Genomic DNA, 11868 nt, shown 5'->3' with positions numbered 1-11868 from the left:
AATTAGGGAGCGAATATAGAAAATATCAATGATAAATAGATACATGCAATTGAAGAGGGAGGTTACCATTTCTGTTGATAGTTGATGGATACCGAATCCTACGATAGTTACAATGGAGCCGAGTCACAGGAGATCCACTCTCAGGTGATACCGAACTCCCGATAAAGACCTGAATATATGAAGAAGACGCCGAACCCCTTGAGATTCGCCTAAAGCGCGTTAATCCGGGATTCAGGTAGATCGCCATATCTAGAAGTATCTCCCCATTTGGACACAATCTCCAAACATAGAAAGATAAGCTCTATCTTAGGAAGACGAGACTATTTAGGAAGATGTTCCTAAATAGGACTCATGTCAGAATAAGGTAGATCACGCTAAATCAGGGCGAATCCCTACAATGTAGCCGAATCCCTACAAAGTAGGATTCACTTACCTACTATGACTCTACAAGGTATGCAATCATTTACTATAAAAGGAGCTTGAGGTATTGTATCCCGTATTTTTAAATTATTTTTTTTAAATTTTAATTATAAATTTATTTATTTTTGCATTCCGTCAAGTTTTAATTAATTTATTATTTTTATTATTAAATATTTTTGTTTAATTTTATTTGAGTCGTTCGTTGATTTATTCGTGGTTCGATTCGTGTTTGGTTTGTATTAATAAAATAAAATAAAATATCTATAAATGAATGTATAATCCATGCATGCAAAATAAAACTCATGCCTTATTATCCACGTAGCTAGGCCCATTTCTTTTATTACTAACATGAAAGGCCATAAAGAAGTCCATACAATTTGCTTACTTAAATCATGCTAATTCTGCAACCATCTCCTTCAAGCCTATTTGTTTAAACACGCTATTTTGCTGTTTCACGTTTTCTTTTTCTAAACCTAAAATTCTCATCGCTTTGAGACAAATCCTAGCCGCCACTCTTCCTAAGCATCCTGAAACTTCACCAATCATCATTCCTTTCATTCAATCGAATCCGGTAAGGAGTTTACTGCACTTCTTTCTTTAATCATTCGACGTCGTGTTATCGTTCTAATAAATATCTCCTTCGTTATAGCAAAATTCTGAGATTTGTTGCTACGTTACATCAGTAAATCTCATCCTCTATAATCGTTATGTTTCGGAATCATAAACGGTACGTGCATCTAACTCGTTTAATGGCCGCTACGGTTCGTCGTTTTCCTTTGTTCTTGCTGTCGTACCCCTATTCACGTTGCTGCCATTTCTTTACTTGTTATTGCTGCCATGTTGTGAAGTTTTGAGTCGATTCTCTTATGCCCTTAAGATCATTATGGATCCCTCCCTTTGTTTAGGTTTGGTTGGACCTTATTATGTCGATGTTCCATGAACTTTTGGCTTTATTTTGTTCGTTGATGCTGCTGCTGTTACTTGTTCATGTTTTCAGTAACTATTTTGGCTTTATAATGCTTTGGATTCCTAGGTTTGTATTGCTTCATTAAAGGGTAAGTTAGTTTTTGAGTTTTGAAATTAAGGTTGCTGTATTAAGTTGGGTTTAAGATGTTGTTTGGCTCAGGAATAATAAAAATGGCGGTACCTATTGTTCAAATATTTGGTCATGGCTTGTTTAATTAATTGAGGTAAATGGTTTATTGATTTGAGGTTCAGTTAATGGAATTTTTTCATGGTTTATATTTCAAATGGATTGGTTTGGGTTCCTTATTTTATTGGCTAATCAATTACAATTAATCTAAGTTTATAATTTGCTATTATATACCAATATTAGTTTTAATAATCAATTAATTTATTTTGGTTTTGAATTAAATTGTTTTATAAATATAATCGGAAAATGATAATTATATTTTAATCAATAATTTTTAATTACTCGGGTAACTATTGAATTTTGGAATTTATTGACTACACGTGTCAATTTGACGTTTTAAAATTTTAAACGTTTTCTTAATTTATTTTTAATTAAATAAATTTTAGTAACTATTGGTTACTTGGATCTTAAGATATTGAGTTCCGTTTTAAATACTGATTTATTATTTTATCAAATTGTTATTTTGGAAATTATATAGCTATGGTTTATATTTCTGATAAAATATTTTGGGTCGGGTTAGACTTGGGTCACCCGACATGTGAGGTAGTTTGGTAGTTATCGGTAACTCGGCTAACTCACTATTTGGAAATTAAATTAATTTGTTATTTAAATAATATTTTTTTAAACAGATTTTAAAGCGGGAACTCAATAGACGTGATTGTTTATGGCTTTATTATTATTTGAGTTTATGATTACTCTGACTTGACTTTACCTTGACGTGCTGTGTGTGCTAGTCCTATGTGGTGTCTAGTACTCTCTAGAGTTAGGGTCTGTTTTAATTATGATTTTATACCCTGTTTAGACTCGTCGAATGTTCGTACTTCAGAGGCGAACTGGAGTTAGATTGCTTGTCAGGTTTCACGTGGAATAGCAAGCAGTGAGTTTATATCTCTATTTACCTCTTTATTAAGAAAATATTATATTTTGTATATGTATATGTATAAACAGCTTTTGAACTGTTTTTCGGCATTGTGGATTTGATATGGAACGTGCTACTCGATGGGCATCATCGGGACTGCGTGCGCACCGGTAATAATTATGGTATTGAGGTAGGTTTGAGATACGTCTCACCTTAGTGAGGGCACCGGTGGAAGATACGTCTCCTGGGCTCACTATTTATTAAGTGATAGTCGGGGATCGGTTATTGAGATACGTCTCACCGACACGACAATGGATTTAGAATTGTGGTTTAGGGTTTCATTGATAATCCATAATGAAAATGTTTTATTAAACGTTTTAAAGGTTTTTAACTTAATAAATGTAAATGGTTATATAAACTCTACTCAGTAAATCTGACCCCGTTGTTTTCCCAAATTTTCCAGGTTTATGATTTGAGCTTTGGTCGATCTCCGTTTCTTCACTCCCGGAGGTTTTTATTTTATTTTCAGAATAAAAAGAGTCGAATTGTTTTAAACTCTTAGACCGCAGTAGTATTATCAGATATTCATGTCTTAGTCTCTTATTTATATTTTTAGACTTTATTTTGTTGGAATGTGTCACGACCCGAAATCTCGAGCCGTGACCGGCGCTAGGGAATGGGAGTGGTAGCTCCAAATCCCGTAGCAAGCCTAAAAACGAGTAATTTTTTTTTTCGCAAATTAACGTACAATATAAATAAAACGATCCTTCATAAAACATTTTCATAAACTTGAAATATTTACAATATTTGTAACATCGTCCGAAGCGATGCACGATAAGCCAGGGTCTTATTATGCGATGTCACACATCAAGCATAGCCCGGTTTGCAAAATCAAGTAGACGGTTAAAAGCGCAGTTTAAAACTTTATTTACATATCAGAGTTTGGTAAGACATTAAAACCGTTCAACTAAGCCATATTCATAACTAGGACTTGACATCTACTGCAGCACTATCGATTGACGTCTTCTTATTTACATACTTCCAAAATACGGACTTCTGAACAAGGATAGAAGTCCGTCACGTCAAAACATTTTACCTGAAAGGAAAGGCTATTTGGGGGTCAGTCAACACTGAGTGAGTTTATAGTTTACAAATGAGTATTATTTAAAACAAAACAATGCTATAAACATTTATTCATATGCATCCAAACATAAATTCCGAATGAAACCCTACACCCAAATAAATCATTCATATTCGAGAATCATCGTATATAACATCACATCATTGGATCCTTAGTGGTACGGTCCCGAGATAGTTCGACCGAGTTACCGTTACCACGTGGCATAGTCCCGAGATAGTTCGACCGAGTTACTTATGCCACTACTTAATCCCAAGGTGTGAGTCCCGAGATAGTTCGACCGAGTTACTCACTAGATACGGGTCCCGAGATAGTTCGACCGAGTTACTCACGTATCTATCAAAAACATAATCCTCCTTCCGATTTCACATTTCACATTTCTAATTATAAAGCGCTCAGATCAAAACTGGTGATCACACAGTTCCTATTGCCGCCCAATAGGAAAGCTTGTTCCATCGAACTTACATTGGTTTCAAAACAATGATGCATGTCATTTATAATAAACATTTTAATAATAAAACAATGCTATGCAATTTATATAAAAGTTTTGCATTTAAAAGTAATGCACAGTTAATACGTCAAATGTAAACATATATAAACTCACCGCTTGCTACTCCTAAAACCTCGATCGATTAATTGTCGTCTAGTTTAAGGTGCTCCTTGTCCGTTAGCTGCGTTCCTTGCCGGATCTAAATAAGATGTAAATTAACTTAAATAAGATTCTAACTCGATGGACTCTATAGACTTAAGGTAAAACGCACACTTAATTCGCTATAATTTAATCGCGTCTAACCTCGACTTAAAACTAACAAAGTAGACCTTTTTAAGGTCTAATAAAAATCCTAAGTCCAAGAGTTTATTTAATAGAAGTTTACAAACTTCTAGCAACTTAACATGTTAATCGTCAAAGTTTTGCTTATCGACAAAGATTATAAATGACTAACACATTCCGAGCTCAATCTCAACATTTTGAATAGCTAACATTATGTTAGTATTCAACTCATGTCGAACCCTTAATCGACATTTAACAAATCCATTTTTTTTCTTTAGGCGTTACGATTTTGTTATCGTAACTTAAACTTCTAATTATAGCTTTTAACCTTTAACTAAATTCCATCATTTTTAAATCGACTTTTAAATATCATTTTAACTAACTAATAACTAATCTTAACTTAATCTAAAAATATGTATTCATATAAATTTTTCCATTTTCTAAACACTTCTATAAGTCATTTTCTATTAAAATTGTTTATTGCTAATAACCCGTCAAACTTGCGTTTAATCGCACCAATCAAAACTACACGAACGAGGGTCGATATACGTCAAAGTTCACCTCTTCCCCGACGTCCGAGGGCTGCAATTGCAGCCCTCAAAGGCTGCCGCAGCTCTGCTCTTTAAGAGCAGAGCTGCTGCCCTGCGGCAGAATTCTGCCGAGGCAGAATTCTGCCCGTAGGGGCTGCTCATGGTGAGCAGCCTTTGCTGCTCACCGGAGCTATCTCCGGCCGCCGGAAACCCGTCCCGTCGAGCACCTAAGATCAGCCATCACCCTAGCCATTTTATTTCTCAAATTTAGCTCAAAATCAACTCTCAAACTCATTAAAAACTCACAACAAACATCAAATATCATAGCTGAATTCTAATCATCAAAATTCACAAAACCTAATGATTTTATATTCAATAAATCTTCAATTTATAATCAACAAAAGTCTAAATTAAAAAGGTTAGAGTGTTTACCTTAAATCAATATATGATTTACCTCCAACAATCTTAAGTTTTGATGAAAAATTTGGTGGAGATGGTGATGGATTGTGGGTTCGGCAAAAATGGAGTTCTTTGGGGAGTTTATTAGCTTCTTGAAGGCTTAGTGGGATGAAAATTATGATCATAAGGTGATCTTATCTAGTGGCTTTAATTGGAAAAAGTTCCAATTAGTTCCTCTAAGTTTCTTACAATTTAATCCAACCCCGTAATTTACGTCGCATCAAACTTTGATACGACTTCGGAACTTAATAGAACCTTCACGCGAACCTCTTGATGACACTACACGGATATTTCCATATAATTTATTAATTATGTGTTAAATTATTTTATTTTTATTTTCATTTGTCTTTAATTAATATTTTTTTTGTTTCGCTTATAATTACTCTAGCGAAATAAAATTTTACGTTTAAACTATTATTTCTCGATTACTTAAATTTCCTAAGACCCGTCAAAATTCTAAAGTCTAATCACTTTTCTGTCTATCTTACTTGAATTTCTAAACTCCAAGTATTTCCGGTACGACTTTTCCTTAAAAATCGTACGGGTTATTACAGAATGGTCCAACTGTTACTTTATCGCTTTTGGCATGATTATAGTATTTATGGTACCTTTATATTATATTGCCATGTTGGAGATTATTTTGAGATAAACGTACTTTAAATATATGTTGTTTATCTGTACTGCTAGATTAGGCTGAAGTCTCGGTTGCCCCGAGCATGTGGTTTTCTGCAGGTACTTTGTTTTAAATGTAATTAAGTTGTTATCCGCAAGGCTTGCTACGGGTTTTGGTACAACCATACCCATACCCTAGCGCCGGTCACGATTCATGAAAATGGGTCGTGACAAAGTTGGTATTAGAGCTTTGGTTTCAAACCAAGGCCTTTTATGTGTTAAATGTTTAATTGTTTTCGCATGTTAAGTGGTTAACTTTTCCTAGGAACTACTGCGGAATTAGGATTCGAGTCTTGTCTTTGAAACGTCATCTTTTGTTTTCAAAACTTTCTGCCTACTCCTATAGGAATGTTGTGAGTCAGTCGTGTGAATTTATTGTTTATTATATGACTGTTTTCATTTGTGGTTATTTGTTGGTTTTGTGCTTGGATAATTTTAATTATATTGGATTACTTATGCCTTGTTGGTAAGCACATTTAGCTTTGGCCTTAATCATTAAGGGTTTTAACGATAATATGATAGGCATTAGCTTTACTTTTTTTTTTTTAAAGAAATAATGTGTTAAATCTTTAAACATTTTTTTGTGGTTATATATTGTTTGGCCACGTGTAAATTTTTATATTAATTATTGAGAAAATATTTTTGAACTGATTTATACTTTGGCACAAGTGCCATTGAGTAGTATGGTTATAAAACTTTAAAAATGTGATTTTAGTTATTTTTCCAGTAAAATAATTTTTTCTCGTATTCGAAACTTACTTTTGAAAAATGATTTAAAAAGAGTGATTTTTGTAATAAGATTATTTTGAAAGGTGATACCGCTTTTAAGATTTAATATTACTTTTGTAATTTTACCATGTTGTGGTTTGTCTACACCTTGTTGTTGTTGGTTTTATACTCGATTTGCTAGTTATGGCCGGAGTATGTATTTTCTAAAAGTTTGTTAAAGATTAATTGTTTCCTCACTTAAGTGGTGAGTCCATGTTGCTATTTGGGTGATGTCGAGCTACCTATTTAAAAAATTGAGATTTTATTTTAAGTGCATTTTTTGGATTTACAAATATTTAGAATACGTTTTATAAACGATTATTTTTGGTTTGACTTGGGTCTCCCAAATTTAGAAGTTGAGTTTGGAAGTTGTAATGACTCAGCTAACTCGATGGTTTTACAAATTAAGATACTTGGGTACTTTTAAATCAATTAACTTGTAAAGGAGGTTTTTCCAGAAAATGAAATTTTTTTAAAAAAAAACCATGAGGCTCAAACTTGGACTTGAAAAGTTTTATGATTGACTTTAAATTTCAAAATGAATTTTAAAGCGTATTCTTAAAAGATGATATATTTACAAGTTGATTTTAATACGAAAATTCAAACTTGTTGTAGCATGTCATGATTTTGTCTTTTAACTAATTTTGAGTTAATTTGTGTTCACTGGCATGCTTAGGTGGTTTATGGTTTGTAGAAACCATAATATTTTTGGTTCTAATTTGCGTTGTGCATCTCGCAAGTTTGGTTGAAATGCGTTGTTTGTTTTGTTTTGTCTCTTTGTGCGGAGAAACACATGAGATGTTTTATTTCACGCGGTTATGGTTGATACATTGATGTTAGGTTTGATTGTGAGTCGAACCTTTGTTCAAACCCTGTTTTGATCTAGTTTCGGCTTTGGGTTAAGCTGGGTTTACTATTTTGTTGTTACAGATCGAAATCTTTGAGTTTCGGTATCGAGAAAGATGAGGGAAGTAATCCCTTGAATTGGTTGATAGTTTCTGATTATCATGAATAGGGTGCTGGAAATCCTGACCCGAGAAGTTAGATCAGCGTAATAATACACCAGTGTTTTTCATCAAGACTGAATGATGCGATTTAGGAACTGGTGGTATGTTTTGTATAAATAAATGTGATGTGCTGTTTTCTCTGAATTAAGTTTCAATTTATCTAGAGTTTTATTGGATATTAATTTAATCTTATGAGTGTTAGTGGAGATATAGTTTTGAATTGTTTTGGTGGTATCGTATGAGTTGATAGATTGTAAATATGGAACTGGAGGAATATTTTATGGTTGCGTTCGAGAATTTAGTTTGCTAAGTGTATGTAGATTAGAAAACTTTCGTAGAAATTTACGATTTTGATTTGAGGATTGTTAGATTAAGGGATTTGGTTATGCTCCATTTATGTTTTTACACGGAAATTTTAAAAGTAAGTAGTTTATATAGATTCGATTTTTATTCAAATGTTTCGGTATATTGATATTTAGGTATTTTCGTAAACAAAGAGGTTTGCATTGCTAAATTTTTACGTCCTGATGAAAATTAAGAAAAGAATTTTATCAAATGTGATTTAAAAAGGGAAATAATAAATTTTTTGGTTTAACGATTTATTCAAATCGTGTTTTTTTATTTGAGAGCGACTTAAATTTTGGATGTTTTGAAACTTCAATGTGTATTTTGAATACGGTGGATTTTTCCATGGTTTGATATTTACGAGAAAATGATAAATTATTTAGCAAGTTTGATTTACAGATCACATAAGTTTTATCGGTTGAACGGTTTCACAAATTGCAAACTTATTTAGAAGTAAGGGAAACCTGCGAATTTAAAAATTTGAAACTGATAGTTTTTCAACGGTAAAGGTACTTCGATTTTAATATATATATAAAAAAGGTATAAAATGTTAAGTATTTTAAAAGAGAGATGATAAGTCTTTTAAAACAGAGAGGGAAAATTTTGAATATAAAATGTTCTGCGTATTAGAAAATTTTATATTTCCATAGGTTGGTTTTGAGCATAACTAACAATCCGGTCGGATAAATTGGCCGTAGTGATTTTTTTTGTTTGTTGTATACGAGGTTTTAGTCAATCGATGGTATAATTTAGAGAATTTAGATTTGATTTGGGTATATGAACTAGTTGTTTTAAAAAAAAAAACTGATGATTGTGTTTAGTGAGTTTCGACAAAAAAGTTGGTTGGTCGACACTGTAGATTGATGGTTTAATTGTTGAGAGTTTTGATATCGTTTTGTTCGAATATTAAAATCTTTTTGTAGGGAATAAAGTTAAGTTTGCGAGACATAGTTAGGATGTAAGTTGATGATTTAGATACTTAGATTATTACGACCTATTTTATTTTGAATGATTGGAGGAATAACTAGAATTGAGATTTTGTTGCTAATAAGGAGATTCTGTTATCATGAGTTAAGTTTAGGTACTCTTTTGAAATGACGGTAAGAATTTTGTGTTTATGATTCACGAAGTTAATGGTATTATCGAAATTGGTGTTAATCGTTGGACCAAATGATTCAAATAGTGGTTGTTTTAAGTGGATAAGTGAGTAGGTTTTGTAGAACGCAAGATTTTATTAGCTTGTGTTTTTAATACCCTGTATGAAGCGATAGAGTTTGGAATTGTAAGAACTATAATTGAGCTTAGGGTTTGTTCTTGCACTTTGATAATGTGGAGTTGGTAATCATATAGATTTAAGTTAGTTTTGGAAGCCAACTTGTTAAAGAGTATTTGTGGCTCACAATTGGATAATTGTTGATTATTTACATTATGTTGATTGAGTGATCGTTGCGGCACTAAGTTGTTATAATCAAAATTTTGCGCATAAGTGTATTGTGACCGTTTAAACTGCGAGTCAGTTTCAGATTTAAAAATTTGAGGTCGAGTTTTTCATAGGTTGGGGAGAATGTAATACCCATATGTTTTTGGCATGTTTCATATTGTGTTGACCTTTCCGAATGGGAATTTTGTTTGGAGTTATCATTGCGAGAAATTCGAGGATTCGTTCTAGATTATTTTAAGATTTTAAGTCAAAACGTTAGTGAGAGAGTTTTTTTTTCCCTCGATGATGTCACCTAGATATGGTGTTATCATTTACGCCAAGTGAAAGTTAGTATTATTACTTTTTGTGACCATTTGAGATTGTTTAGTGTATGAGTTGTAGTATTGAATTATCATTCGAGGAACAACCTGTTGAGTTTTGCTTACGCAGGTGCTTAAGTCGTTAAGCACGGAACTACTATGTTGAGGCTTGTGGTGCCATTTTTAGCATGGTTGTTGTTCTGAATTTTTTCAATCACTCTGGGTGCGTGCTGTAAATTGTTGACTAGTTAAGTAATTTTGAGTTCTATTGCTTTTCAAACTTTATGTTGTTTTATCAAATGAATTTTCAGATTTTAAACATTGGTTTATATTGGGGTTTCTTTGGTTCGGGTTTGACTTGGGTCGCCCGACACGTGATTTAAGTTTGGAAGTCTTGGATGACTCGGCTAAGTACCATTTTGTTTTCTTTATAGTTGTTTTACCAAATGGTTTGAAAAGGTTTCCGGATTATGTTTTCAAATGAAACTCGATAGGGCTTAATTGCTGTATGGTTTTGGTTTTATTGGTTATTTGGTTGAGGAATGTTCTTAAGAGACAGAGTTCGTTACGCAGAATTATTATAATTGTTGTCCTTCATTACCTTAGGTATCTGGTTCGTAAGTTTTACGTTGGTTATGTGCGTTTTCTATGTAATTTTATGTTATGTATTAAGTTAGTCGTTTTGTTCTAAATTCGAGGACGAATTTTTAATAAGTTGGGGAGAATGTAATATCCCGTATTTTTAAATTATTTTTTTTAAATTTTAATTATAAATTTATTTATTTTTGCATTCCGTCAAGTTTTAGTTAATTTATTATTTTTATTGTTAAATATTTTTGTTTAATTTTATTTGAGTCGTTCGTTGATTTATTCGTGGTTCGATTCGTGTTTGGTTTGTATTAATAAAATAAAATAAAATATCTATAAATGAATGTATAATCCATGCATGCAAAATAAAACTCATGCCTTATTATCCACGTAGCTAGGCCCATTTCTTTTATTACTAACATGAAAGGCCATAAAGAAGTCCATACAATTTGCTTACTTAAATCATGCTAATTCTGCAACCATCTCCTTCAAGCCTATTTGTTTAAACACGCTATTTTGCTGTTTCACGTTTTCTTTTTCTAAACCTAAAATTCTCATCGCTTTGAGACAAATCCTAGCCTCCACTCTTCCTAAGCATCCTGAAACTTCACCAATCATCATTCCTTTCATTCAATCGAATCCGGTAAGGAGTTTACTGCACTTCTTTCTTTAATCATTCGACGTCGTGTTATCGTTCTAATAAATATCTCCTTCGTTATAGCAAAATTCTGAGATTTGTTGCTACGTTACATCAGTAAATCTCATCCTCTATAATCGTTATGTTTCGGAATCATAAACGGTACGTGCATCTAACTCGTTTAATGGCCGCTACGGTTCGTCGTTTTCCTTTGTTCTTGCTGTCGTACCCCTATTCACGTTGCTGCCATTTCTTTACTTGTTATTGCTGCCATGTTGTGAAGTTTTGAGTCGATTCTCTTATGCCCTTAAGATCATTATGGATCCCTCCCTTTGTTTAGGTTTGGTTGGACCTTATTATGTCGATGTTCCATGAACTTTTGGCTTTATTTTGTTCGTTGATGCTGCTGCTGTTACTTGTTCATGTTTTCAGTAACTATTTTGGCTTTATAATGCTTTGGATTCCTAGGTTTGTATTGCTTCATTAAAGGGTAAGTTAGTTTTTGAGTTTTGAAATTAAGGTTGCTGTATTAAGTTGGGTTTAAGATGTTGTTTGGCTCAGGAATAATAAAAATGGCGATACCTATTGTTCAAATATTTGGTCATGGCTTGTTTAATTAATTGAGGTAAATGGCTTATTGATTTGAGGTTCAGCTAATGGAATTTTTTCATGGTTTATATTTCAAATGGATTGGTTTGGGTTCCTTATTTTATTGGCTAATCAATTACAGTTAATCTAAGTTTATAATTTGCTATTATATACCAATGTTAGTTTTAATAA

The 11868-nt window shown here is 32.7% G+C and overlaps 1 long non-coding RNA gene across 1 annotated transcript; it reads right to left on the bottom strand.

Annotated features, from left to right (window-relative positions):
* Positions 1 to 3261: 3261 nt before the first annotated feature.
* Positions 3262 to 5409, bottom strand: LOC126655594 (uncharacterized). The gene is made up of 3 exons (XR_007633063.2): positions 5305 to 5409; positions 4175 to 4259; positions 3262 to 3541 (listed from the first exon to the last, which is right to left on the bottom strand). It is a non-coding gene; the product is annotated as an uncharacterized LOC126655594 (long non-coding RNA).
* Between the last annotated feature and the right edge of the window lie 6459 nt (positions 5410 to 11868).

This window comes from Mercurialis annua, linkage group LG7 (genome assembly GCF_937616625.2).
Source record: "Mercurialis annua linkage group LG7, ddMerAnnu1.2, whole genome shotgun sequence".
Lineage (NCBI taxonomy): Eukaryota > Viridiplantae > Streptophyta > Magnoliopsida > Malpighiales > Euphorbiaceae > Mercurialis > Mercurialis annua.
The sequence above is the reverse complement of the archived record's forward strand: the minus strand, read 5'-3'. Positions and strand labels throughout refer to the sequence as shown.